Source organism: Crocodylus siamensis, chromosome 8, assembly GCF_052110815.1.
Source record: "Crocodylus siamensis isolate JL-2025a chromosome 8, ASM5211081v1, whole genome shotgun sequence".
In the NCBI taxonomy this organism is placed as follows: domain Eukaryota; kingdom Metazoa; phylum Chordata; order Crocodylia; family Crocodylidae; genus Crocodylus; species Crocodylus siamensis.
Window position 1 is genome coordinate 12,485,819 of NC_143402.1, and position 25,859 is coordinate 12,511,677.

Consider the following 25,859-nt stretch of genomic DNA (forward strand, 5'->3'; position numbering starts at 1 on the left):
TAATCTTACAGGACGGGCCTTGACCACTGCAAAGTAGGGCTGTGCGAAGCTTCGGTCCCTGATTCGATTTGGCAGAAATTTGGCCTGATTCAGTGGCCGAATTTCCAAATCTAATCAGGAGACCCTTTAATCTCTCTAAATCGAATTGGAACGCTCCAAATTGTTTTGGAAAGATTCACAATTCGGACATAGACACAGGTTTAAATGTTTTTTGTACGTACCTCAAGGTACCAGGCAGGTCGTGAATGCTGAGATGGTGGGGCGGCTGGGGTGTCCCACAGGATCACAACCCAGAAACAGACCAGAAGCACTTCCATATTTGGTTCAGATTTGGCCCGAACTGGGGACAGTGATTTGGATCACTGTCCCCGATTAGATTCAGCTCAATAACTGGTGCCTCCTGGGTCTGGGGGTGGGGGCCCCTAGGGTCCTCCCATGGCTGATCACTTGAGCCACGGGGGGGTACGGGCAGGACTCTGTACTCGGCAGCAGACCCGGAAGAGGACAGAAAGTACTTTCAGTCCTCTTCCAGGTTTGCTGCTGAGCATGTTGGGGGCCCACCACGCTCCTGTGGGACGCTCCATCCACCCCAGCATCGCAGCATTCGCAAACCACACCTGGCACCTCAAGGTATGTATAAAAATCATTTAAAGCTGTGTCTGTGTCCAAATCGCTGATTCTCTGAATCAGCATCGAATCTTCAGATTCTGATTTGGCCGAATCGGACCAGGGACAGCGATACGAATCAACAAATCGGATCAGTGTCCTCAATTCAGCCTGAATCCGAATCGAATATGGCCCGTTTCACACACCCCTACTGCAAAGCAAAGCTGGCCGGGTTCTCACCTTCCAGCGGTAGAAGGTCCCAACTTCCCTTCAGTCTGTGCCTACTATTATAGATGACTGATTCTGATATTGTAATAAGTGGTCTCCGATTGCTTTGATTTAAATTTCTTTGTTTCGCTGAAACTTCTCAAACTGAATTAAACTAGATTTATTATGGGCCAAGAAGGTACCAGTTATTCAGGATTCATCTCCTTGAGAAAGTAATGCTGACAGTAGGGAGAATCTTTTCTTTTTCCTTCCCATGGAGGGAAAGCTGTTCTAACCCTGGCGGTCAAGGCTGCCTTGTTCTTACTGAGGACTTGTGCTCTGTCTGGTTGCACCTAGTGAGACAGGAGGGTGGTTTTCTCTGCTCTGCTGACTAAGCCAGCTGCAGCACCTGTAAGGATTTATGCTATGGTCACTCAGGCCAAGGACTCTGGGGCCTTTTCTGCTTAGCCACGTTTTGCAGCTAGTCACTCAGGCACAGGCTTTGAGGCCTTTTGCTCCTTGGCTGCATTTTGCAGCTTGTTACTGCTGTGTAGGTCAACCTTGGGTCTGGAGGCACGGCTTACGTCATCACGAGGTTAAATGTATGCCAGTTTCCTGTAGCCTCTGAGGTGGGGTGGAGTGACACAGATGGCATCTCATCCAGCTGCCTTCACTTGCACAGCCCGAGTAGCCACAGACTGGTCAAATGGGGACAACTTTCACCCTGGGACTAGGCTTGCCCTTTCACCTGGGAAGTATGCCACAGCTTCTTTGCCACTGTGTCGACTGCAAACCAGACGAAACCTCTGAGCTTGCTTCCTGTAAGAGAGACAACGTTATGCTTCGTACGGTTAGACTTCCCTGGATGTGCCCTTTGGAGAAGTCCGGTGAGAAGGTTCCTGTTTAAGCAGATCCCTCCACTTGTCAAGTATTTGAATTGCTTGGTAGATCAAATACCAACTGTGAAAGCAAAGTCACTACAGCACTGACACTGGCAGAAGTCCTTGCTATTAAGCTGTCTACACATTCCAGACCGAGTGAAATGTTTGTCGAGGAAGAATGTGTGTTGGCAATGTTGCTTGATCTATATTTCAAGGGCAGAAATGAAACCATACTTCCCCATGACACGGACATAAATCATCAGGAAGAGTCTGTCATAAAAAGCTGCAATCCATGACATTGTCCCTCTCCTCCTCCTGCTGTCTACCTCTTGCATGCAGGGCAAGTGATCTGTTCCTGGCTTATTCCAAGCTGCAAAACGAAACAAAGCAACAAGCAAGCAAGCAAAAACACCAGCAGAGAGAAGTGGCTGCAGCAGAATGAGCAGCAAAACCCGTGGTACCTTATTTTACATTCAGAAGCACAATTGTAACCTGCTAAGATAAGGGTGACCTGAAGGTTTACCATTCTCCTATGTTACATTTGAGAGATTTACCTCCACACCCCAGCAGCTATTTTACTTTATGCTCTTTGAGCATCCAGCATCCTAATTAGGGTTTATGTATAGAGATTGATCTGTCATGTAAAAAAGCCAGATTTATTGACAAACACAGCTATGTTAAGGTGCATTGGCCAGACTGGAAAGGAGAGCCTTTATCAAACCATCAACATAAGTCTGCAATGGAAACCTAGCTGAAGTAAGGAAGAAGTCAGATTGGGCTATTTCAGGCTGTGATAGTGCTCACAATGCTGATGGCCGCAGGCCCACAGAACTTTAGTCTGCAGGCCTCGTGGGAAGGGTTTACTCGGGGTCATTTATCTAGCATTGGTGCAGGGAGAGACAGACATGTTAACACAATCAATGCTGAGTTGATTACCTTGCTTTAAGGCAGATGCCTTCCCCTCAATATAGGTTGCAAAGGCAATAGGGAGGAAGGTCTATACCATTCACTTCTTCTCACTTTTCATCATTGTTAGGTTAGACAGGTGGATGGGATGAGTTCAGCCACAGTTTGGCCACAGAGGGCTGAAGAATTTATTGAAGCCCATAGTGAACCATTAGTTAATGCTGATCCCAAGTTACTTCATCATTCATCTATGAAACTATAGGCTTTCTTTTGGTAAGGGAAGTGAAAAGTCGCAGAAAAATTTATGGCTAGAGCTGAGGACAATACGTTTATTGGGAATGAAGGGAATCATTGACAGTGGCAATAGTCCTTATCTAGATAACACTATGGCAGAGCTGTCAAGGATAGTGTAGTGTAGCAGTATGCTATAAATATATCTGTTGTGTATGTTGGGAAAAGTGTAGGATTTGGATATTCTTTAATTTTCAGTTAAACTTTAGAGGATGTGAAACAGCATCTATCAAATTTAGACATTTAAAAATGAGACGATCCAGCTAGCTTCCATCCAAGAGTTTTGAAAGAGCTGGCTGAGGAGCTTCCCAGACAGTTAATGCTAGGTTGTTTTTTTTTTAAATACATTTGGAATAGTGGGACAAAACTGCAGGGCTGGAAGAAAATGAATGTGCTGCTACTTAAAAAGGAAAAATGAGTCAGCCCATGTAATTATAAGCCTGATAGCAGTCTGATGCAAAATAAATATATAAATAAAAAAATAAAAGGAATGGTTGATAGAGGACCCTATTAATCGCAAATTAAAAGAACGTAATATAATTCATGCTATCAACAGGGGTCCATGGAAGACTGGTCCTGTCAAAATTAAGATGGGAAACATTTTGGAGCAGATGATAATTTTGCTTGCTGACAGGGCTATCATTGATGTAGCGTAATGAGATTTCTGTAAATCATCTGGCTTGGGACCTTGCAACTTTTTGATTTAGAAACTAGAATGATACAAAATGAACACATTGGATTATTTTAAACTCTGGGAAACGGGCAGGCTGTGAAGTAGAATTGGTAATGGGGAAACACTGTGCAGGTGCGTTTCTAGTGGACCCGTCGTGTTGCCTACTGCTATTTTGCAGTGTTTCACTTGTGTCTGGATAGGGATGACATAATACAGAAAGGGAGGGAGAGCAGGGGGACAGCCTTCCTGCTGTCTAGCCATTGTGTCCTGCTCTGGGGCCCTGCCAGGTGCTCGCTGGGAGCCTGACCCCAGCCAGACCTGGAGCACGGCCTACTGCCACATACCCCGTGCCCTGCCGGGCCCCTGCCACAGCTGGAGCTGGGCCCTCCAGCTCATTTCCTGGACCTCTCTGCTGGATGAGAGGGAAAGTGGACTCACCTCTTACCTGTCTGTTCTGCGCTTCCATCCCAGCGAGGTGAAGGGCGGTAAAGTGCAGAGCTGCAGGCTCAGCTGGCATTAGATGGCTGTAGCAATCTGAGATGCTCCAGGCAGAAATGGCCCAGGGCTGTAGACGTGACCCCTCACTGGACTGCTGCCTTTAGGAGAGCGTATTTCACTGGGAAAGGCTTCAGTTTGTAACCCTGCTGACAGTGTGGGAGGTCATGGACCTGTAGGTGTTTTAGACATGCAGTCAAATGGTTGAGGGCCATTTCCTGATCTGGGCCTTAAAAAATTGAAAAGTAAGGAGTCAAGGAGGGCAAAATCCTGCTGTCACTGACAGGTATGCACAGCCTGCAGGAGACCCTTGTGCAGGGGGCAGTGGGAAGCTGGGGCTCAGTGTGACCTGTGCCAGGGTAGGGAGCACTCCCCCTTTAAAGGCATTGTTGTTGAAGCTGGTTAACCCGCACTTGTACATGGCAGCTGAAGGCGTCTCACTACTGTTGGCATTGGATTTTGGACCCAGATGCCTTGTTCTGGTGGGGGGACCCAACCCTCAGACTGACCACAACCTTTCCATTTGATAGTAGGCAAATTTATTGACACACAGTGATAACAGAAAAGAAACAATGCAAGCAATCAAGCAATTTTATATATCTACCAATCCTAGGGCTGTCATCAGAGTTGAGAAGTGTCTGACCAGGATGCAGGCTTCACTCTGAGGCTCTCTTAGGAGTCGGATGTCAGCAGCCTGGAGGTGGGATGCTGAGGTTTCCCCCCCACCAGTGGGATGGATAAGATGGGCTGGTGGTGTGCCCTCTGTCCATGGTGGCCTTGGGGACCCCTCTCAGGGACCCTCTCGAGGAGGAGGACCCTTTGTTACTCTCTAGTCTCTGCTTTTGTATTCTCCTTCCCTCCTGATTCTCCATCCATGGCTCTCACTAACTGGTCTCTCTATGGTCATCACACTGTTCACGCTCTGTTTAATCATCATATTCCAAGCCCATCACACGCACTTCCCTCCCAAAACAGGAATTTCAGACCCCGCTCTTCAGCCTTGTGAGCTAGTGCCATCCTATTTCATGCTATGGACCAGTTTTGTACATGCCCGCAATCTCCCAGGCTGTGTGTATTCTGTTGGCCTCGTTCGTCTGGGTTAGGCACCCTGTCTGCCTCGCAGGCTGTGTGAAACTGTGTGACCACCAGGTCTTTTGAAATCAGTGAACCCCCGCTGCCTATCTTTAACCATTCTAATAAATATACATATATACCTATCAGCCAGTTCCCAAAAAACAAATCTTTAAATACCATTTTCAAGCAATCAGCTACCAAGCCCCAGAGCTGAAGGCCTACAGGGGGTGCACTCAGCAAAGCTCCCAGATATAGTAAGTGGCAGCGGTCCTGTGAGGCCATAGAAATCCTTATTGACAGCCCTAGAGGCAGCGGAGCAGCTCTCCCATATGGCAGCAATCCCAAATGGCATGAGGGGAGGTAGAGACCTGAGCAGTGCTCTCTAAAGCAGCAGCACAGGCTCTGCACCTTAGCAGTGACTTCAAGCAGTGAAAGCAGTGGCAACAGCAACCCAGGTAGTGCTCTTCAGCAGTGGCATCCCTTCCCGCCCCCTGAAATCATCAGTGACCCCCAGGCATCACTCTCCAAAGTCCTTTGTGGTGGCAGCAACCTTAACCAGCAACTCTGAACAGTGAAATGTGGTAGAGACTCCAGCAGCCCCTACTGAAAGGCAGCAGCGTTAACAAAAATCTTCCTCCATGATCTAGGGAGGAACCCCTCTCTTCTCATAGATTTCATAGACATCAGGGCTGGAAGGGACCTCGGGAGATCATCGAGTCCAGCCCCCTGCCCAAAGGGCAGGAAGTCAGCTGGGGTCATAGGATCCCAGCAAGATAAGCATCCAAATTTCTCTTGAAGGTGTTCAGTGTAGGTGCTTGAGCTGCCTCCGCTGGCAGGCTGTTCCAGACCTTGGGGGCTCGGACAGCAAAGAAATTCTTCCTTATGTCGAGCCTGAAACGGTCTCGCAGGAGTTTATGACTGTTTGACCTTGTCATCCCTTGGGGCACTCTGGTGAACAGACGTTCCCCCAGATCCTGGTGGTCACCCCTGATAAACTTGTAGGCGGCCATCAGATCACCCCTGAGCCTGCGCTTTTCCAGGCTAAAGAGCACCATGGCTCTCAGCCTGTCGTCGTCAGGTCTGTTTTCCTGCCCTCTGTTCATGCGCGTGACTCTTCTCTGCACTCTCTCAAGCTTCTCCACATCCTTTTTGAATTGTGGAGCCCAAAACTGGACGCGGTACTCCAGCTGCGGCCTCACCAAGGCCGAGTACAAGGGGAGAACGACGTCCCGGGATTTGCTCGAGAAGCATCTGTGGATGCACGCCAGCATTTTGGTCGCTTTACTAGCCGCAGCATCGCATTGCAGGCTCATGTTCATCTTGTGGTCAATCATGATCCCCAAGTCCCTTTTATCCTGTAGTGCTAACTAGCATAGCACTGCTGAGCCTGTAAGGATGCTGCAGGTTTTTCCTCCCAAGGTGGAGAACCTTGCATTTTTCGGTGTTAAACACCATCAGGTTCTTGTCCACCCAATTCCTGAGCCTGTCAAGGTCAGCCTGGACCACCCTACTGTCCTCGGGTGTGGATGCTCTACCCCAGAGTTTGGTGTCATCAGCAAACTTGGCCAGTCTGCTTCTGACTCCAATGTCCACATCATTAATGAAGATGTTGAACAGTATGGGTCCCAGGACAGAGCCTTGGGGGACCCCACTGGTCACAGGGCGCCACGACAATTGACTTCCATTAACCACCACCCTCTGGGTCCGACCAAGGAGCCAATTTCCCAGCCAGCGGATCGTGGTGGACCTGAGGCCGCCGTTGTCCAGTTCTGTCAAGAGGTGATCATGGGATACCAGATCAAAAGCTTTTTTGAAGTCAGAATATATGACATCAATCTCCTCTCCCTTGTCCGGGTGATAGGTCACCTGGTCATAGAAGGAAATGAGATTGGTCAAGCAGGATCTACCCACAACAAACCCATGCTGGGTATCCCTCAGGATGTTGCCATCAGCTAGTCTGTTAAGGATGGTCTCCTTGATGACCTTTCCAAGACCTTGCCCAAGACAGAGGTCAGGCAGATGGGCCTGTAGTTTGCTGGATCCACTTCCCTCCCTTTCTTGCAAATAGGCACCACATTGGCCTTCTTCCAGTCTTGGGGCACTACACCAGAGCGCCAGGAGTTTTCAGAGATCCGTGCCAGGGGGCTGGGCTATGATGCTCACCAGTTCCCTGAGCACCCTGGGGTGTAAATTGTCAGGGCCAGCTGACTTGAAGGTGTCCAGCCTCTCAAGGTGCTCCTTCACGAGGTCGGCATTGATGGAGGTCAGGGGATCTACCTCACCCAGGCTTCCCTGTCCTGTAATGGGCATGGGTGTCCTGTGGGACTGATGAAAGACTGATGCCAAGTACCCATTTAATAGGTTGGCCTTTTCCTGGGCGTCAGTTGTCCCATCTGGTTCAGCAGGGGTCCAACGTTGCCCTTGCTTTTCCTCCCGCTCCCCACATATCTGAAAAAGGACTTTTTATTTTCCTTGATACTTGTAGCTAGTTGGAGTTCAGTCTCAGCCTCGGCTTTCCTGGTTTGCTCCCTGCAGGACCGGAGCAGAGTGGAATATTCCTCCTTGGAGGTGGATCCCATCGTCCATCCTTTGTAGGCCTTTCTTTTTAGCCGCAGGAGGTCTGCTAGTTCCCTGGAGAGCGAAGGGGGGCTTCTGTGCCCTTTTGCTGCCTTTTTCCTCTGAGCTTGTTCATTGAGGATGGCTCCCTTGAGGAGCAACCACTCTTCCCGATCAACCCTCCCCTTAGGGTCGTGGTCGCTTAGGACCTCACCGATGAGCCTCCTGAGCTTGTCAAAGTTAGCTTTCCTAAAGTCAAGGACTTCTGTATTCTTCACACCGAGCTGGGCAAGGTTGCAATTCCCAGGAAGGGGAACCCAGCAAGCCAGAAAGTTAATACCTTAAAGGTGCATAATATTTAGGTGCTGAATGCTTTGAAGTGCTTAATATTTTAAATGTTTAATTTAATATGTCTGCCACATATTTAATATTTAGGGAGCTTGACATATTTGACATAGTTTCATATTAAAGGTATCAAATACTTTGAAGTGTTGCATATTTGGAGTATTATTTGCTATTAGGGATATTTGATATTTTGGGGTTATAATAATATTTTGGGGAGTTTAATAGTTGAAGGGGAAATTAGGTAAGGCTGAATAATTCTTATCATTTACCTGTTATAAACTATTCTATTTGTTCAAATTGCATACTAGTGGGGGAAGTTATTCTGTGACCAATTGCTGAGCTGGGGGGCTGCAAGGGGACCCCCAGCGTGATCCTCAGTGGACCTGGAAGTGGACCAGAAATACTTCTGATCCACTTCTGGATTGGCTGCCAAGCACACAGGGGGTCCCCCCATGCTCCTGTGGGACGCTCCATCCACCCCAGCATCGCAATATTCACGAGCCATGCCTGGTACCTTAAGATATGTAGAAAAAACATTTAAAGCTGTGTCTGTGATGAAATCGCTGATTCTCTGAATTGACATCAAATCTTCAGATTTGGATTTGGCCGAATCGAATTGGGGACAGTGATCCGAACCACCAAACCGAATTGTTGTCCCTGATTTGGGCCAAATCCAAATTGAATACGGCCCGTTTTGCACACCCCTAGTTATCAATAGCTGTATATGCTTCCTAGCGACAGAGATTAACTTGTTCCTTGTAGCGTAGTTCTACATATGCTGGACAAACTAAGCGGTACAAAGCCAGGCAAAAGGGACTGTGAAATAACAGAGGGGAAGATACGCTTGAATGCCCATCCTCTGCCTTCTTTCTCACCTGCCATGTCAAGCCTCAAGAAAAGTCCAGTGGATCTCTAGAACATCATATAAATATAGAGCTCATTCCCTCAAGGAAAAAGAATGGGACAAAATTGCTGTCTTCTCTATGAGATCAATAATAACCTGCAAGATGTTAAATCATCCTTTATTAATCTGATGAATAAGCCTGGTACATGGATCAACAACACAGAAAATAAAATGTCTGCCCTGCAGCAAAGAGTGTCAGCTATGGAAATACAAGTGTCTTTCCTTTTATCTAAAAACAGATAATTTTGAAAATGAGGTTAGGAGATCAAACTGACTTGTGAGGCTTATCAGAGGAGAGGTATACGACTTCTCTTTGGAAAGCAATTGCATGATTACTTGGGCACTAGCACTTTTCCCCTATCCCAAATTTACAAGGCACTACAGAAAGGATCATCCTCACCATCTGTAACAGGACATGAATTAACAAGATCCTGATGTGGCAGCTTGCTGTCAGCCACCCGGTCTGCCGGCTCAGAAGGGCTCTGGACAATTGGTGGGACGTTCCCACCAAGCAGGTGATGGAAGGGGAGAGGCTTGTCCTGACCCTACCCAGCAGCAAAGCGAAGAGCTGGACCTGGGTGAGAACTAACCCCCGAACCCTCGCCCCGACTGGTCCGTTCCCAATCTGGGGCCAGAGCCTCTGGAGGGAATAAAAAGCCAGCATGCCCAGCACACGGGGCTGTTGCACCGAGGGATGTAGAAGAGGGCGAAGAAGAGCTGGTGGAGCTGGCCGGCAGGGTGGAGCTGTTGCCCCTGAAGAGCCCGAAGACTCTTTGCTGGACGGGGAGCGGCAAGTGGCCCTGTCCCCCAGTTCCCTGCTGCGAAGGAGCGCGGTGAGCGATGCACAGACTGGTGCATGGAGGGTCCAGGAGGGACTGAGACCCTAGGACCTGCTCAAGGCAGCTTGGGTCTCCAACCCCTGGCACGCAGCCAGCACTTGGTGCACAGAGGGCCCAGGAGTGGACCGAGACCCTGGGAGCTGCGTGAGGCGGCTCGGGTCTCTAACCCTTGGCATAAGGTAGAACCACCGGTGCATGCAGTGGTGCGCAGGGCCCCGAGTGGGCTGGTGCCCGGGAGAGCCCAAGACTGATGTACGTGCCCTTTGAAGTACTCCAGAAGGATGCTAGTTGAAACCTGGTACTATTTAAGTGCTTTGCTTTTTGTTCCATATGCATGCTCTACACAGTGTGACAGGGGTCCTCTGAGTCCCCTCCAGCATCCCACAGTGCTTTGTTCTTTTCCCCTCTGCCCTTGGTAGTGGAGGACAGTAAGGTAGACTGTCAGTGAGCACAGACTTGCCACTCTGCCTCTGCTCTCCTAGTGTCCCCCTGCAGGGGCCAGGAGCCCGCAGACCTCCCCTTGGCTGGAGCTGAGATTCCTGCTCTCCAGCCCCAATCCTTATGTACATCTGCAGCTGGAGTCACCGGTCTCCCAGTTTTTGCAGGGGAATTTCCTAAGAGAGCAGAGGCAAAGTGGCAGGCGAGCAATCCCAGCCACCCCCTCCACAACCACAGAGTGTGAAAAGGCTGTCTGCCAGTCTGGTAGCTAAACAGTTCCTTTTGAAAAACGTTTCCAAGCCTCTTATACTTGGAAACATTTCAGGTATTATGCCTGCCCACTCCTTGAGAGGAAATGACTGTAGGTGGACTCCTGTGATAGAGATGGGGTTGTAATAATATACTGTCATCTTTACCTCGCTGTGCTAAGAATAAAATGCATGGAAACAATGGGATTCTCTCTGAACATAGGTCTAGGCCAATCCAATGCATCTTCATGGTGGTGTGCTAATTTAAGAAGTGTTTTTTTTTCTTTCTTTCTATTTTTTTTTTATAAAGCATCTTTCTCTCTAAATTGCATTCATTTGTCCAGGACGTGGTTGACCACCACTTTCAGGATTCATTTGGAAGGCAATTTATTTAGCTGATTTAGTTTTGAGGCTGGGTGTGAACTTTGCAAATGGTGCTGTTGGCAGCAGACCAAAATATCCATCATTGTGGCTTTTGCTCTGTTAGCTAGCCCAGGAATGTGTTCAACTCTTATAGTCACTACCCTTCCTAACCCAAGTTTTCCTTTTTATTTCATTCCTTTCTGTGTTTCTAATTTGTTTTTGGTGGTTGGTGGATTTGTGCTTTGATGCAGCTTTGCGTCCGCTTTTTCTTGCTTATCTCCATGTTAGAATCGTTTTTCTGTAGAACCAAAAGGTTTAATTTCTTAAATTGATCAGAAGCTGCTGAGCTCAACTCAGCTCTGCAACTCTGAGGATGCTCCTATGTGCCCTTTGCCGCAGTTGTCCCATGCTCAGAACTCGTCAAATCCTGTGGACTTCAGGGAGTGGACAGTGCTGGTACAATCAGCCGTTGACCTGTGTTGAACACTGCAGAAGAGCAAATGCAGAGAAGGTTTGTTGCGTGTGCTGCAAAGTCAGCCCAGTCCTGATAACCAGCGGTTCTCAACCTTTTTTGTACCAGGACGCATTTGTAAACCTGGATGGCCAGTAAGTAGTCTAATTAGAAAACAGCCCCCAGCCCTGCTGGTGCCCCTGGCACCCAACCCACTGGCCCCCACCCCCAGACTCTAGCCCCTGAGTGTGTGGGGCAGTGGGGAGGGAGGCATGGGGTTCCCCAAGCAGCCTCTCGCAGGCTGGATCTCTGCTCACAGTTCGGCCCATTTTTTCTCCTTTAAAGGAGAATCCATGTTTTAGTGTTTTTGTGCGACCGTTTCAAGTGTTGCGACTTTTGGGTCATGACCCACGAGTTGAGAAATGCTGCTGCTAGCCACTCGGGTTCTGTCAGGTCTGAGCAACAGCACATGCAAAGATTGGGGATGGGCGCACAGTTGTGATGATGACACGGGGGTTGGCAGAGTGCAACTGCGCTTGTCCTCTTGGAGCTGCGTTGGGTCTTCGGAGCTAGCAGGGAAGTGTGAAACACTACCAAATTATTTCAGCCAGTAAAATAAGCAAGTACAATACACACAGGGGCCAGAATTATTGCATCAAGTGCTGCCAACTCTTGCAATACTTGCCGTGTTTCTGTAAGCCTCAGTCCCTGGACTTCTCTCATTGAGTGAGACTCTCAGGTTTTGTTTAAAAAATGAATTTCTAGCTCCTATGTTTTCAGAGAAATGTTTGAACGTATGACTTGCCTGTGACCTCAAGGCTTGGCGACCAGAAGGCAAAGGAAATGAATGGACAAGGTCCATAAATATTTAAAGCATCCCAGGAGTTTTAAGGCAATCTCAAGATACTGGCAGTGCCCGTCTCATGCTTCTTGCAGCACGAAGTAGGGACACTTCTCTGACCATAAGCACATGTTAAGATCCTATCCAGAGCCACCTCGCACAGAACAAACTACCCAGGACCCAATTTATTGACCTGGGAGAGGGAAGACCTACGTTTTATCTTGCTACGTTTTTAGAGTCTAAGCATTTCAAGATTGTATGTTTCTATTTCTATACTGATCCTTTCGGCTTCCAACTTTTGTCTGTGGCAGGGTGTAACAGTAACTTACAGAGTTTATATAGGGCAAAACTACTATAGTTTCTACATAAACAGTGCCATTCAAATCAACGGGTCTATTTATACAGCTACTATGCACAACTATGCTTCCTTCAACTACCATGTAGTCGGAGGAAAGTTAATACCCCTGGCGTTTACTGTTTCAGAGCACTGTGCTCCAGCATTAACTCATCAATTTACTGGCATCAGTTTCAGCTCTGCTTTCATATTGAATTTCTGGCCTAGTAGGCAAATGTAATTCATTCCCGCTTCCTCTTTAATATAAGGTACTGAATGCAGTTAGGTAAATCTGGGATGAGAGGGAAGGTTTTAAAACTAAGATATTTATATCACAGTCTTATCTTTTTTGCTAAATTGCTTTACAACCCAGCCATAATCACTGTGACAGACATGCTTGATTGAATTTCATCTTTCCATTAATCTAGAGAGCATCTTTGCCAGGTGAAAATGAAGAATTATGTGTATCTGGTAAACTGTGTGTGTTGAAAAATTAGCCTTTTAATATTTAGTGTGGAGATTCTGCTCTGTTATTAGACAAGCACACTCTAGGATTAGATGCCTTGGAAGCTTATCATTATAAGTGTGACTTCTTTTTGAAATGGGTTTTCCATAAAGTAATCTCGGAGATTAGGGAGAAATATTTTAGGCTGTAGTGAGAAACCCACATGCTGGTGAAGATTAAGACATGGCGTTGAGAATATGTATGAGAGAGACAAGGCAACGGTGACTCATTTCCGTAATGCAAGGGATGAAATTCTAACCAAAGAGGGTAACTAAAAAACCATATGACAAATAATATTTATTGTCAGCTGCAGAAAGATGACATTTCAAACCATGGGGGGAATTCTGACCAAAATCTCTCATTATGAACACAGTTTAGTATATAGGAAAGAAGAAGATGGCTACTCAAAGGATAGCATATGGCAGGAGGAGAAATGTAACGCGATCTGGGCAGGCTTTTGATTTATGATGATAGAGGCAAGAAGGTGCAAGGAAGGCTGAGTGAATGCCTTGCTGGTGTCTGAGGAAGAAGAGCAGGACAGCCGGGTGTTTAACACCTATTTACCAGCTAGTTTTCAAATTCACACCTGGCATAGGTTGGACACAACACCTGCTTGCTTTACTAGGCATGCAGTTCGTTTGCACTGGGGCCCAATTTAATCCATGTTTTCTTTTTCAAACAACTCAAAGCAACGTGCCTTTTGTTGAGGTCATTTGACTAGACTTCTCACTCATTTGCTTACATCCATTATGACCACGGGAAGTTGCTGTACATTTGCAAAATGGCAATAGCAGTGCTTCCTATCAAGAGTTCCCCAGTAGGAAGCTGCAATGACTAAATACCAGACCACAGTGACATCTTAGTACTATCATGCTATATACCAGTGATGATGATTAAAAAAAAAAAAAAAAAAAAAAAGGCAACATAGGAAGGGTAAGTTGATTCTGTAGCATGAGCCAAACAGCAATATATTTTTATCCTTTCTATTCCAGGATTTCATCTTGCCCGAAATTATGCCTCCCACAGAATAACAGGGATAGTCATTGTTCAGTTTTCACCCTTTCATTGTCATTGCAGGTGCAGCCTCACTTATCTGAAAACAGGCGTCCCATGTGGTGCCTTTGTTATAAATATAATCCGGACCTGGAAAGGGAGGCCAGGAACCCGAGGAAGGGCAATAATCCGTCCCAGATGGCAATTACAAAGAGGGCTTGCGCATATCATGGGTCGAATGGACAGGCGTCTGAGACAGGTGGCCACCCCCGAGAGGGGACTATAAGCCCGAGCTGCTTTTTTCTTCTCTTACCGCCACATTCACTACAAAGAAAGAAAGTGAAACAGTTTGCATTTTGCACAGGCAATGACCAATGAATTAGCCCCTCAGCATACCTCCTCGGTACTTCTCCTCTCTCCCAATGTGTCCGCGTACTTAAACACAGCCTGTAACAAATGGTAGCTAAGGATCTGATCCAACTCCCTTGAAAATCAATGGCAGAGCCTACAACCATAAAATTAATGGCAAACCCCTCATTGATTTCAATGGAGCAGGATCAACCTTTAACAGGAGAAGTGTTGACAGAGCTCTGGCAGCAAGAGAAAACAAAGGCTGCTTAATATTTCTCCACCTCTGAAATATAGTTACCTTTCAAGAGCAAGCCCAAATCCAAGTGGCAAAGTAACCTTTCTTTAACTGCATGATCCAATTCAATGGGCGTTGAAGGAGTATTTGGGACCATGCAGAATTCCATCCACGAAGAGCTGCGGTTTTATTTCTCAGGTTGTCTAAATTACTCTTTTTCATGTAAAAAGGGCACTGAGGGAGGATATTTGTTTGATCATAGCCTTGGGCACTCCACACAAATTGTCATGTTCTGCAGTAAGGGCAACACTTTTTACGTAGGACATTACTGCAATTAATTGTTTTGACACACAATTATTACCATGGGGCAGGAACACGTCCTTAAGTTGATTGGGCAAGGATGGATTATTAATTGTATAAATTGGCTTGTAGTCAAAGGACACGAACCAGCAATTGCAGTTAGTGTCACTATGAAACTGAGATTTGAATCAGCACACCAGGATTTGTAGCGGTATAATGCTGTCCTGCTGTTGCAATATTATTGAGATTCCCTCAGTGCAGCTTGGAAGAAACGAGTCTTTAATTAAACCTGATTTCCCCCTCCTCCCCCGCAAGCAGGATTACATTTAATATCTCTGTTACTGTGTTGCATATATATATATATATTTTTTTTTTTCCCCCCACCCCAGCATATACATGAAGTCTAGCAGCCTGAATAATGTAGGTAGCTTTTCCCTAGTTACTATTGAATGGTTAACAGCTTTATACTTAACAAATGAACTCGCTGACCTTGACTTGTACTGAAATTATTTAAGGCTTTTGGGTGTATTTTCTTTGGAAAAGTCATTTTGAGCAGAAATAGCAGAGCAGAAGTCACAGGAACGTTCACATGCTATCGTTTATTCTTTCCACATGCAGTGTAGATGAAGCAATCTTACAGCTATTGTTACACTATGCAGGATCCTTTCTTTGTATTAATTACCATACAATAGAAAACAATTCATGTCCTGCATCTTTCACGCAAATGTATTCTAAAGTACTTCGCTGCTGGTTACAGTTTCTACATGCAAATAAGAACACTGTGGAGGTGCAATCTATCATGTGCATGTGGTATGGAAGGGTTGGCTAAATTTCAGGGAGAAAAGTTAGTGTACAGAAATTTGGAAGTGAATGAGGGAAGATTTGGTTAAAAGTCTTAGGGTAGAGAGAAGATCTAGGTTTAACATACGATCAGAAGATGGAGTCTGCTAACAGGCAGTAGGTTTCAGATGGGCACTATTAATTGAACCGTAAGGCATTATGATGTCTCTGCTAAGTAGGATATATTTTGCATATATCATGTTTTATGGATGATCTTTGTTTGTTTCTAGGCTGCGGAGACGCTGAAGATCTCAGCTGACACGGATGTGCTTTCATGTAAATCTTGCATATGGAGGTCACAGACTCATTTAAGAAGTTCACTCCTCTGTCATCTTTCTTAGTTGGTAGCTGAGTGGCAGCTCTTCTGCAGTATTCTGATGCATTAGGTAAAAAAAGCTTGGTTAGAAATTCAATACGCTTTGCCAACACAGGCGAGGAGCTGAATTACGGAAATTCCCTGTATTCTTGTAAATGGTAATGGGGGGCTTATTGTTGCTTTAACAATATTGCAGCTTCATCATCCAACCTAACACTTCATGGTTACTGCTAAGATTTTATAAACCACTTTTGTTACCATATTTACTAGCCTAGCATGCCCACCTCTCCCCCTTCTTCCACTACCAGAGCTCCAAAACTGGTGTGCGTGCCTTAAGCCGGGAAGCTGATCTTTCTCCAGGGGAGTAGCTGTGTTTTAATATCTCCCAAGACAGCTGCCACCTCTTACAGCAAAAGGTGCGGAGTTCAGCGTTAACCCTCTTACAGCCGTAGCAATTGGCTGAGCACTGCAGCTTGCGCCTGAAGGAGCACCTTAGCTGTCTTGGGGCAAGCGACCTGCGCTCTGCAAGATCTTGAGGAGGTTTGTGGTATGGAAACAACGTTTTATTAGTTACAGGATGTAACAGCATCTTCCACTGTCTGTGGGAGTGGCACCTTTTTGTGGCTGCTGTAATCCCACCCCTTCTGCTGTGGTCTCGCTTCAGGTACCATCTTGTCCTTGCCTGCAGTACCTCAGCTATTGTGACAACTCGGGGGACTGCTTCCAAAGACCCAGGCTGGTGGTCCCGGGTGCCCTACCTGCGCGCTCTCAGGGTTTGACGGCCTGGTCTCAGTTCGCCGGGCCTCTGGCAGCCCACCAACTCAACAATAAGCTAAGCCCTTCTGTGCAGCATCTTCAGTGGCCTCCGTTTCTTGCCTTCAGCCGTTCCAACACCTCAGAACCTAAATTGCAACATCAAACAAAACACAAATGCAAGCAAGTGCAGCTGCACGGGCGACTGGTGCCTCCCGAGGTGGGGGGGTGGGTCCCCCAGCAGACAGTCACCGAGCCAGCAGCAAAACCGGAAGTGCACTTCTGGCACTTCTAGTTTTGTGGGTGGGTTTTCAGGGGGTGCAGGGCTGATCTCCCGCGTGCACCCCCTATGCATTGCCAATGGCAGCTGGGATACCTTTCTCTAAGCTCCCCCCTGGTTTCTACTCAGTCCTGCTGGCTTCTCCCAGCTTGGGACCTCCTGGGCCTACCCCTCAGGTCCCAGTCTCCTGTATTGCTCCTTCAGCTAGCACAGCCAGGGGCCAGCTCCGGTTTCCTTAATAGTTTTAATTTGCTCACAGCAGCAAGCTCCTTTCTTTAGCTCTGCCCAAGGCGGACTGCCCTCTGCCTTATATATCCCCTGGCTCCTCCTGAGCTGAGGACACCTTATTATGCCAGTACCTAATTGTTCGTTATCTGGGGTTCTTCAGTTTTCTAACCTGCTCTCAGTAGAGAAGTGACAGTCTTGCTACTGTCCTTGCAAGCATTTAGTGCCTAGCCTTTGTATTATCCTGTTACACCAGGAGGTTTCCTCACCCAGACTGTCACACTTCTTACACACTTTGCGTTATTCTTTCACACACTTGTCCATGTCTGGATTTTTCTCTGGAAAAATCTTTTTTCTACATTTGGCCTTCCAAAAACAAGGTGAATGTCTTATATGCAGGGCATGTTGTAGATGAGAACAAAACAGTATCTTAATGATGGAAATTTTACATACTGTTTTTTGGCAGAGATTCCTAAAGGGAAAGAGAGTTGTGTTATAAAGTGCCTTGGGCTTAAATGATTTTTTCCCCCTGTCTGTATTGGTTCATTAAATAATACAGAGAAGTATAACGGTGCCTTATAATAGCTGATAATCTTCTTGCTACTCCAGACTGCAGCTTTTCTTTCTTGTGTTGGTTCTGAGGACTTTGCATTTTTGTGAATGAAGAACAAGATGAGTGCCGGGGGAAAATACACTCGTTTAAGACTGAACCTGCCAGACATGATGGCTGGTAATAAGAGTTTCCTATGTTTAAGAGCTAAGAGATGGACTGACCTATGTAAGGCAAATATCACACTTTATACACATAACATGGTGAATTAAACCTCTGCATTTAAAAAAATGCTTAACTGGTTTAGTGAAAGATCTGATCAAGACATTTTGTCAGGATTTGTATTGAGATAGCATCAAAGTATCTAAGCAAAGAGCAGCCTTATTGCATTAGACCCTGTTCAAAGCCAGTTTCTTTATGTGACAACTCACAATTTAGGGATGGGATGAGAAAAAGATGATCTTTCCTGCCCAAGTCTGAATGCACAACTCTTTGTTTTATTCTCTTCTAATTGAGGGCTGAGGTGACATCCTTCACAAATTGTATTTTCTCTTCTGCACAAAGTGCTAAGAGTTTGCATCACAGTGGTTTTCACAGGACTCGTAGTGCACTCAGTGCACATAGGTCGTGGTGTTAACACTTCATTTTTCAGTTGATCACCCTCGTTGCGCTAGAGGCTTTGTGACAATCTTCACAAAATCTAAATAAAAAGAAAGACAAGCCACAGCCCATAGAAGCAATCGTTTCCTCTCATTTGTCTGGCGTTGTGTATTATCTGTGTGGCATTATCCGATGCTGTTAAAAATAATAGATGGGCTTAACAGCTGCAATTAAATTGTATATGTGCACCTTGCCATGTAGAATATCTGTGCGGCTTTCCAAGTCTGGCTGAGATTCGTTCTGGTTTAAGAGCATATCGTTCCCTCAGATTGGTTTGAAGGTAACAATTTACAGCCGTGGACATCTTTTATTCTCTTTCAATTGGGCTTCCACATCTAGTAGCTGTACGAGGGAGGGCTTCTACACATAGCACAGATGAACTGCACGTATTCGGAGAGATAAGGGATGTTAATAGAAAAGGCCATTGAAAGCCATCGCCCATGAAGAGAACCCGGCCGGCCTTGGACGTATAGCTCTATTTGGGAAGATAGCAGCTATTTATGGGCTCTGCATCACAAAGCGTGCACAGAGGAGTTGCAAGTTTGCTAAAGGTCGGAAGTTGGATTGCGAAATTTGGTGATATTTCACTCGAGTCTGTGAACGTTTTGTTGCTAGCAATTCTCCTCACCCTGGGTCCTTCCAGGTTCTCCATGCGAATTAGACGGTGACTGTAAAAGAGCTGGGCAACCATTTGCTCCTTGCCACTGTTTTGCATCTTGTCTGTGTGGAAGGTGAGTGAGGCTGAGCCGTTCGTGTGCGGGCTGTGAGAAACGAGGCAGGTGTCACAAACCGTACTAATCATTTCCTAAAACAAATCAGCAAGCGTTTCAGGCCTCAGGATTGAAGGATGCAAATGTGAAGTCCAGGTCCACTTGTGCTGGTCTCAGCACCAGGCAGGACAACTGTTGCATGGGCATCCGGGTTAACTTAGCCCTTGAAGCTGGCAACTGGTCCCTCCAGAAGAGAAACAAGGCTTTTCTTTAAGAAAGATGTGAGTCAGCTGCACTCGCTCAGTAAGCAGAAGGCTAATTTCTCCAGGAATATCAAACCGGCTTTCTTTTTGCAGCTTCAGTTTCAGCTTTTAAATAAACACAGCCTTAAACTCTTCCGTGCACTAAATGGTAAGTAGCTGCGTGTCCTCACTATTAGCCAAATCCCCAGCTGGTGAAAACCACTCGGTGGAGCTAAGCCAATTTAAACCAGCTCGTCTGAGTCTCTCTCTTGCTTTTGTGAGGTCTGGCAACAGTAAGCCAAATGCTGCCATTCCTAACCAGAATCCAGCTGCCACTGTTTATATTTTTGGCATTAAAATATTCGTGTCTTCAAATGCTATTTATTTCAGATCATTGTCTAGAAAGTTGGAAAATTAAAACTGTGAGATGGGTGATCCGTTCTTTCAGGCTAACCACCAAGCAAGCATTTCTTAAGAAATTTTCATTTCTTAATTCAGTTTAAATTCTTCTGTGATGGGTATGTTTTTGGAAGCAACCACCCCCCCCCCCAAAAAAAGAAAAAAAATCACACCTCATGGTACATAATTTAATTGCATCTTAAAATGACTATGTTAAAATACAGTAGTGATACGCCAGATAGATATGCAACCTAATATGATACCCAGGGTAGTGGTAGAAGAGTCTTACTTCTTCAATATTCATTTCTTATTTTTATTTATTTTTATTATTATCCATTTATTTATATTTTTATCAATAGCTGATTTGCATGTGAATGTGTATTATTTCCACTGCCCTTGAAAGTATGCAAGGTGCTCTAGGGAACAAATACAAGCATATTCCTTTCCCTGAACAACTTAAAATTGCATTTGAGATGGGATATGAAAGATGTGGGTAGCAAAGGGTGGGGGGGTGTTGAGTTAAGAGATATTGTAATATCACATGGTTATCATCTTGGTTTTCTAGTTGATGTTTGTGGGCACAGCAAGATGTGCCAAGGCTTGGTGGAGGGTGGGGGGGCAGGTGTCCTAGGAACTAGTGTCCTTTGAACATCATAATATGGCTTTGTAGGGGAGGTTGTTAACTGTTTGCATGTGGTGGATTATCTCCCCTCACTTGAGCAGAGGTGAGTTTTAGGGGGGGTGATATGGATGTGGAGAGCTTGTAGGTTTTGCCAGCAGGCCTATGGCACCGAGGAGATTAAAAATCATTTGTCTTGAGTCCTAGCTTGCAGGCTGCAGTGAGGATTCAGGGAGTTATCTGGAAAAAGTACCCATGGTTTTTCTAATTTATATTGTAGGCGTTAATTTGTGGACAATTTTCTAGGTAAAACAAAGGTTGAACTTTTGAAGCACAAGTATACTACGTGACCTTTCCAGCATAAATACCACTGTTACTCACTGTCAGGCTTTACTGAGTGCTCTGCCCCTTGACATTCACTAAAGCAATAAAGAAATGAAATGTACTAACATAACCTTTATAAAAATAGTTAAAATGATGATTTAATTTTTAATCTCTTGTGCTGGTGTTAAAATAAGCTCAATAAGCGTGGGGAGTAAATTAAATTCTGAAGAAATTCTATTCAAGTAGCATGAAGGTTATGAGAGAGAGAGACTGACAGACACCAGGAAATTCAAACCCATCCTAAATTGTCACATCAAGAAAATGGACAAAGACGCTACTTGGGGATTGGCTTTCCCTCTGGCTTGTTAGCTCATTTGTGTAGGAGCCTTAATTCCCCAGCAAGGAGCAGTCGCCTCCCCACGCGATCAGAGAAGTGAATGTAACAGGGCAGCTCTCGGCAGGCAGAGGAGGCGAGCCCGAATAACCCGTCCTTTCCTTTTCCCTTCCGGTTGCTCTTTCAAAAAGGAGAAGAATAACTAAAGCATGGAGCTGGGGTGGAAGCTGGAGAAATAACGATGCGTGTAGGAAGCTGCTAAGGGCATATCCTCAATGCCTCTAAGAAGTGCTGCCGTGAAGCAGCCCGTTTCTGGTCCGTGTGTGCTAAACTCCGAAAATGTGTGACGTGCCTGCCCTTAGCGTGACACTGGAGGTGTGCAGTAAGCTGTGCACCTTGGGTGTTTTTATTGGCATGTCCTATGGGTGAGCGCAGTTTATTTCTGACAGGCGTAGTGCATGTAGAGCAAGCATGCGAGGCTTCCCTGTGGCTCTCCCTTGCATGCAGTGGGGATGTGCCTGGCTAGGACCCCGCACATTGCATCCCCTAAGCTCATCCTTTTTGCTTTATTTTGCTGTCTTCATCCTCCTCACCGTTTCTCTGGAGCATTTTTTGTTTTCTTTTTCACTGCTGGAGGCAAGGAGTTGACGTGCCCTATATTTTTGTTGGAAAGCCACAGACTTTTTACTATAGAAGATGAAGTGATTTATTGGGGGAGTATCAGAGACGACTTGAGGGAAGGCAGGGGCTATCCTGGGAGGTGCTGAACACAACTGACGCTTCCCACAACCCTGTATACACACAGGGCATGCTAGCGGGTGGAAATCAGGAGCCCTATGTGCTCAGTTATAGAGGCTCAAGCTCTTTTTAGAAATATGTGCAAAGGAGCTAGAACAGCATCTTTCACTGAAGGATCTCAAAGCACTTTGCAAACTTTTGCTTTTTCCACATACCCTTAGAGGAGATGACCATAGCACTCCTTACCCAGTGGTCTCAAGAGCTGTCTCTACCTCGGTTGTGTTCGGCTGGGGAAACTCGTGCTCAGGAAAATGAGAATTATTTGCCCAAGTTCCAATTTTTCACAGCAAAAATGTGGTAGCTTTTACTATCGTTTTCTTTCCAGATTTAATCCTGCTCATCTAGGGCTGGCTGTTGATTGCTTACATGGTGTTTAGATACCACTTTGATGGGGACATAAACATTTTCTTAACAAATGAATAGGAATATAGAACAAACCGGTATTTCAGCTCTGCTTTCTGGCCAGTTGCACCTCTGCCTAACACTTTCCGTATGATTCTCTGTAGTGTGTAGTAGTCCAGGGTACAATGTGGGCACATACATCTTTATGGATGGGTCTTCACCTGCCCGGGGAAAAAGCACAAGCAAAGAAGGAAAACTCTAACACCACCATGACGTCCCAGAGGCTCTTATCGAAGAACTTGCATTATTTCTTATAGCCGTCCAGAGGTTTGTGTTTCTTCAAAGCCAAAGGATATTACAGTAAGGAATGGGGAAGCCGTGTTCAGGAGGTATTGGCTACTTCTGCAGACATCCATATTGTGTTCCTGGCTGGCCAATTTGTAGAAACCAGTATAAATTCAGCTCTGGAGACAAACCATTAAGAGGGGAGAGTAATGGGAAGAGAGAGAGACGGGGGGGGGAAAAAAAAGAAGAGTTTACACTGAAAGAGAAAATGAGCTGCACAGAAGGAAACAAATCTCACCTCTAGGCAATAAAAAGGTGGATGAACATTATGTTCGAGTGTGTACCATTTTCTAGAAAAATGGTGACCTCTAATAGCAGGAGTTCTGGATTGCTGCGCTAAAATCTCATTGTATCAATCAGCTCCCAGTGCCGGGAGCTCGGCGGCTTACCAAACTGCACGCTTCCTGCATATGGAAATAATTTGCCGGACAAGTTTGAGTGTGTACGTTCCAGAGGATGAAATTTTAACAAGGCTTCAGGAGAGCAGCGCTCTATCTCTTGAAGGAAATGAGAGACCAAGAGGTCAAAAATTAGTGGCCCAGTTTCGTATCATTAGATTTGTCTCCAATCAGGATAGCAACGAATGTACCATATTAATAGAACAGTAATGTGTAGGACAAATGGGATATGATAAGGCTTTTTATAGCCGTCCTATAAATACTTCATTCCTACCTGGTTCTACTAATGAAAGTGATGAATGACATTTAACTACATATAAAAAGGGAGCTGCTTCTCATCTACACAAGAGCATATATTTACCTTTTTGTGATTTCAAAAGGGTGGAAATAACCTGCAGTTTACCTGCGGTATCAATTAAGACTCATCCCTGTGACTCAATTTGCTGTCACACAGGTGCTGAATCATAATCTTTTCCTTCACAAGGAAGGTATTTAAGAGGTTACGATGATTTCATTGCTGAATACATACTTTTGCTAGCAAAGTTTATAATATTGCTTTTACTTTCCATTCACGCACAGTAGCTTCCTTCAACGGTGGGGGCCCCAATTGCATGATGACATGACTCCTACAAGACGAGAAGGAGGAAATAAAATAGCGATGAGGGTAGAGAATACCTGCTGCGGGACTGAACCTAGCCCGTGGGACATTTGTTTTTGTTTTGTGCGTTTCAAAAGCCTGGCTTTAAAAAAAAAAAAAAAAAAAAAAAAAAGTTCATGTAAAATATTCTTTGTTTAAATATCTGTTGACATCTCAATTGTTCAGATCCCTTCCACTCTTTCTCCCTTCTGTGTTTGTCTAGTAAGTAAAACGACATGAATAACGTCCAGGTTATTTTTGTTCCATTTATGCTTTGTTCTTTTCCCTACTCTGTAATTTTTTTTTTCAGCGACAATTCACATCAATTCTAATATTTTGGGGACAAAAAGGCAAAGTTGCAGGGTTTTCTTTTTTCTTTTGTCATTCTGTCAGGCTGTCAAAATGGCAAAAATGTTGACGAATTAGATTTGGAAAAGGAAAAAAGAAATAAAAAGGTACCAACCAAAAAAATTGTAATCCCAAATCCTGGGGAACATTGTTTTCTAATGTGTTCAGCAGGGGGGAAAAAAGGGAGTGAGAACCCAAACAACAATAAAAACCATGGTTTTTAATAAATAATTTTAATATATAGGTGATAACTAATTTATATATATTATGAAAAACTGAAATGAAAATTGAAATTCAAAACCAAGTAACACATCAGTTTGGTTTTCTTTCCATATCCCATGTCAAAGAGCATTTTGATTAAAAGCATATTCCTGTAGAAAAAACAGTATCTCCAATTCAGTCCTGTATTTGACAGGAATTTTTCAGACTAAAAATGTTAACCAGCTGTAATGAATGGTGGCTGGGGGAGAGAGGAGGGGAACACGAAGAATTTGAGTCAAGCGGAGAGAAATAATGTCCTGAGTTTGCCTTGTAAAACAGTCTTACGAGGTCTTGGCCCCGAGAGAGAGGTACTCCAGTTAGACTTCCCCCTGCCTCCTTCCAGCGAGATCCGGCCAGAAAAGCCTGTCGCGCATCCCAAACTTCTGCTCTCAAGAAAACTCAGGCTTTCTGTTCTTGGTTATAAAAGTCTGTGCTACTACTGCTTCTCCCAAAACCAGTAAGGATCCTACTATGGGCTTCAGAGTTAGGCCCACTATTAATTTTTTTTCCATCAGGGTAGCTTATGATATGACAGTGAATCATGATATGCCGAGTCCAATATGATATAATGTTTTCACTTCTGGCTTGCAATGGGGTGACTCCAACTGATTTGATGCTGAAAGAAAGAAAGACCCTTCCTAATGCATTAGGCAAGAACTGTCAAAAGAAAAAAAACCCTTATTTTTTTTTAATAAAAATATTTCTCCTGTTCCTTTTACTTCATTTTTTTTTTTTTACAGCACAAATGTGATTTTTCTTTTTTTTTGCAGCTGCAGCTTGTGATGTGAGCCAGAAAACCAGTCTGTGCCCAGTGTGCTTAGATAAAACTTATAAAGACCAATCAGCACAACTGAAATGTGTTATTTCTCCTATATTGAGGCTTGGGTCTGCTTTCCTATCAGCAGACCTTGTGATGCGGCCATGCAATGAAATCCACTCGCAATATGTTCTGTATACAAAATGTGCACAATGAAAAAAAATATCTATATATATTTCTCTGTGTTAGGATTGATGTAGCATCACCACAGCACACTTTGAATGATTTATGAAATGAAAAATCTTTCCCCAGTGCAAACAGAATAAATACAGGGCTGTACTGTGCTATTTGCTCCAATATTCAGTTTAAATACAGTCAATAAAACCCACCAAACCTAGGAGCTTCAGAGAAAAAAAAATCTCAAGAAGTATTTGCTCTTGGTACTTTTATAAATATTTTCGTGGCTTGAATTTCAAAATCTGAGAATGCCAGGTTGCAGACAAGGATGTGTACACAATGGCATGTCTATTTTGCCAGGATGACGAGCATAAGAGAGATGTTTGGTTTTGGAGCAAACTTGGACAGCTCTGCTGATAACATTTGGGGATGCCACCAAAATTAGCAGAACTGTAAAGAACAATGAGATCAGGACAGCTGTAAGAGCAAGCTGGATCATTTGATTAATTGGACCTTTTCAAACTGAATGCATTTTAACACAGTCATATGCAATTTTATTCATCCTAATGCCAAGTTGTTCATCTAATGCAGTCCATATCTAGAGAAAGGTCAGCTATATGCTGGAAAACATGACGGACAGCATGGAGGGGTTGCAATGGATAAACAGTTCAGTTTATCTCCCCAAAAGGGCCAGTGTTACCTTTGGAG

General features: G+C 45.0%; 1 long non-coding RNA gene across 1 annotated transcript in view; it reads left to right on the forward strand.

Annotated features, from left to right (window-relative positions):
* The window catches only part of LOC149858098 (uncharacterized), a 48,919-nt gene extending 23,539 nt beyond the window's left edge, over nucleotides 1-25,380 (forward strand). The window contains exons 2-3 of the long non-coding RNA XR_016443963.1: nucleotides 15,907-16,062; nucleotides 24,988-25,380. This is a non-coding gene — a long non-coding RNA (uncharacterized LOC149858098). The remainder of the gene's footprint in view (nucleotides 1-15,906; nucleotides 16,063-24,987) is intronic.
* The last annotated feature ends 479 nt before the right edge of the window (nucleotides 25,381-25,859 follow it).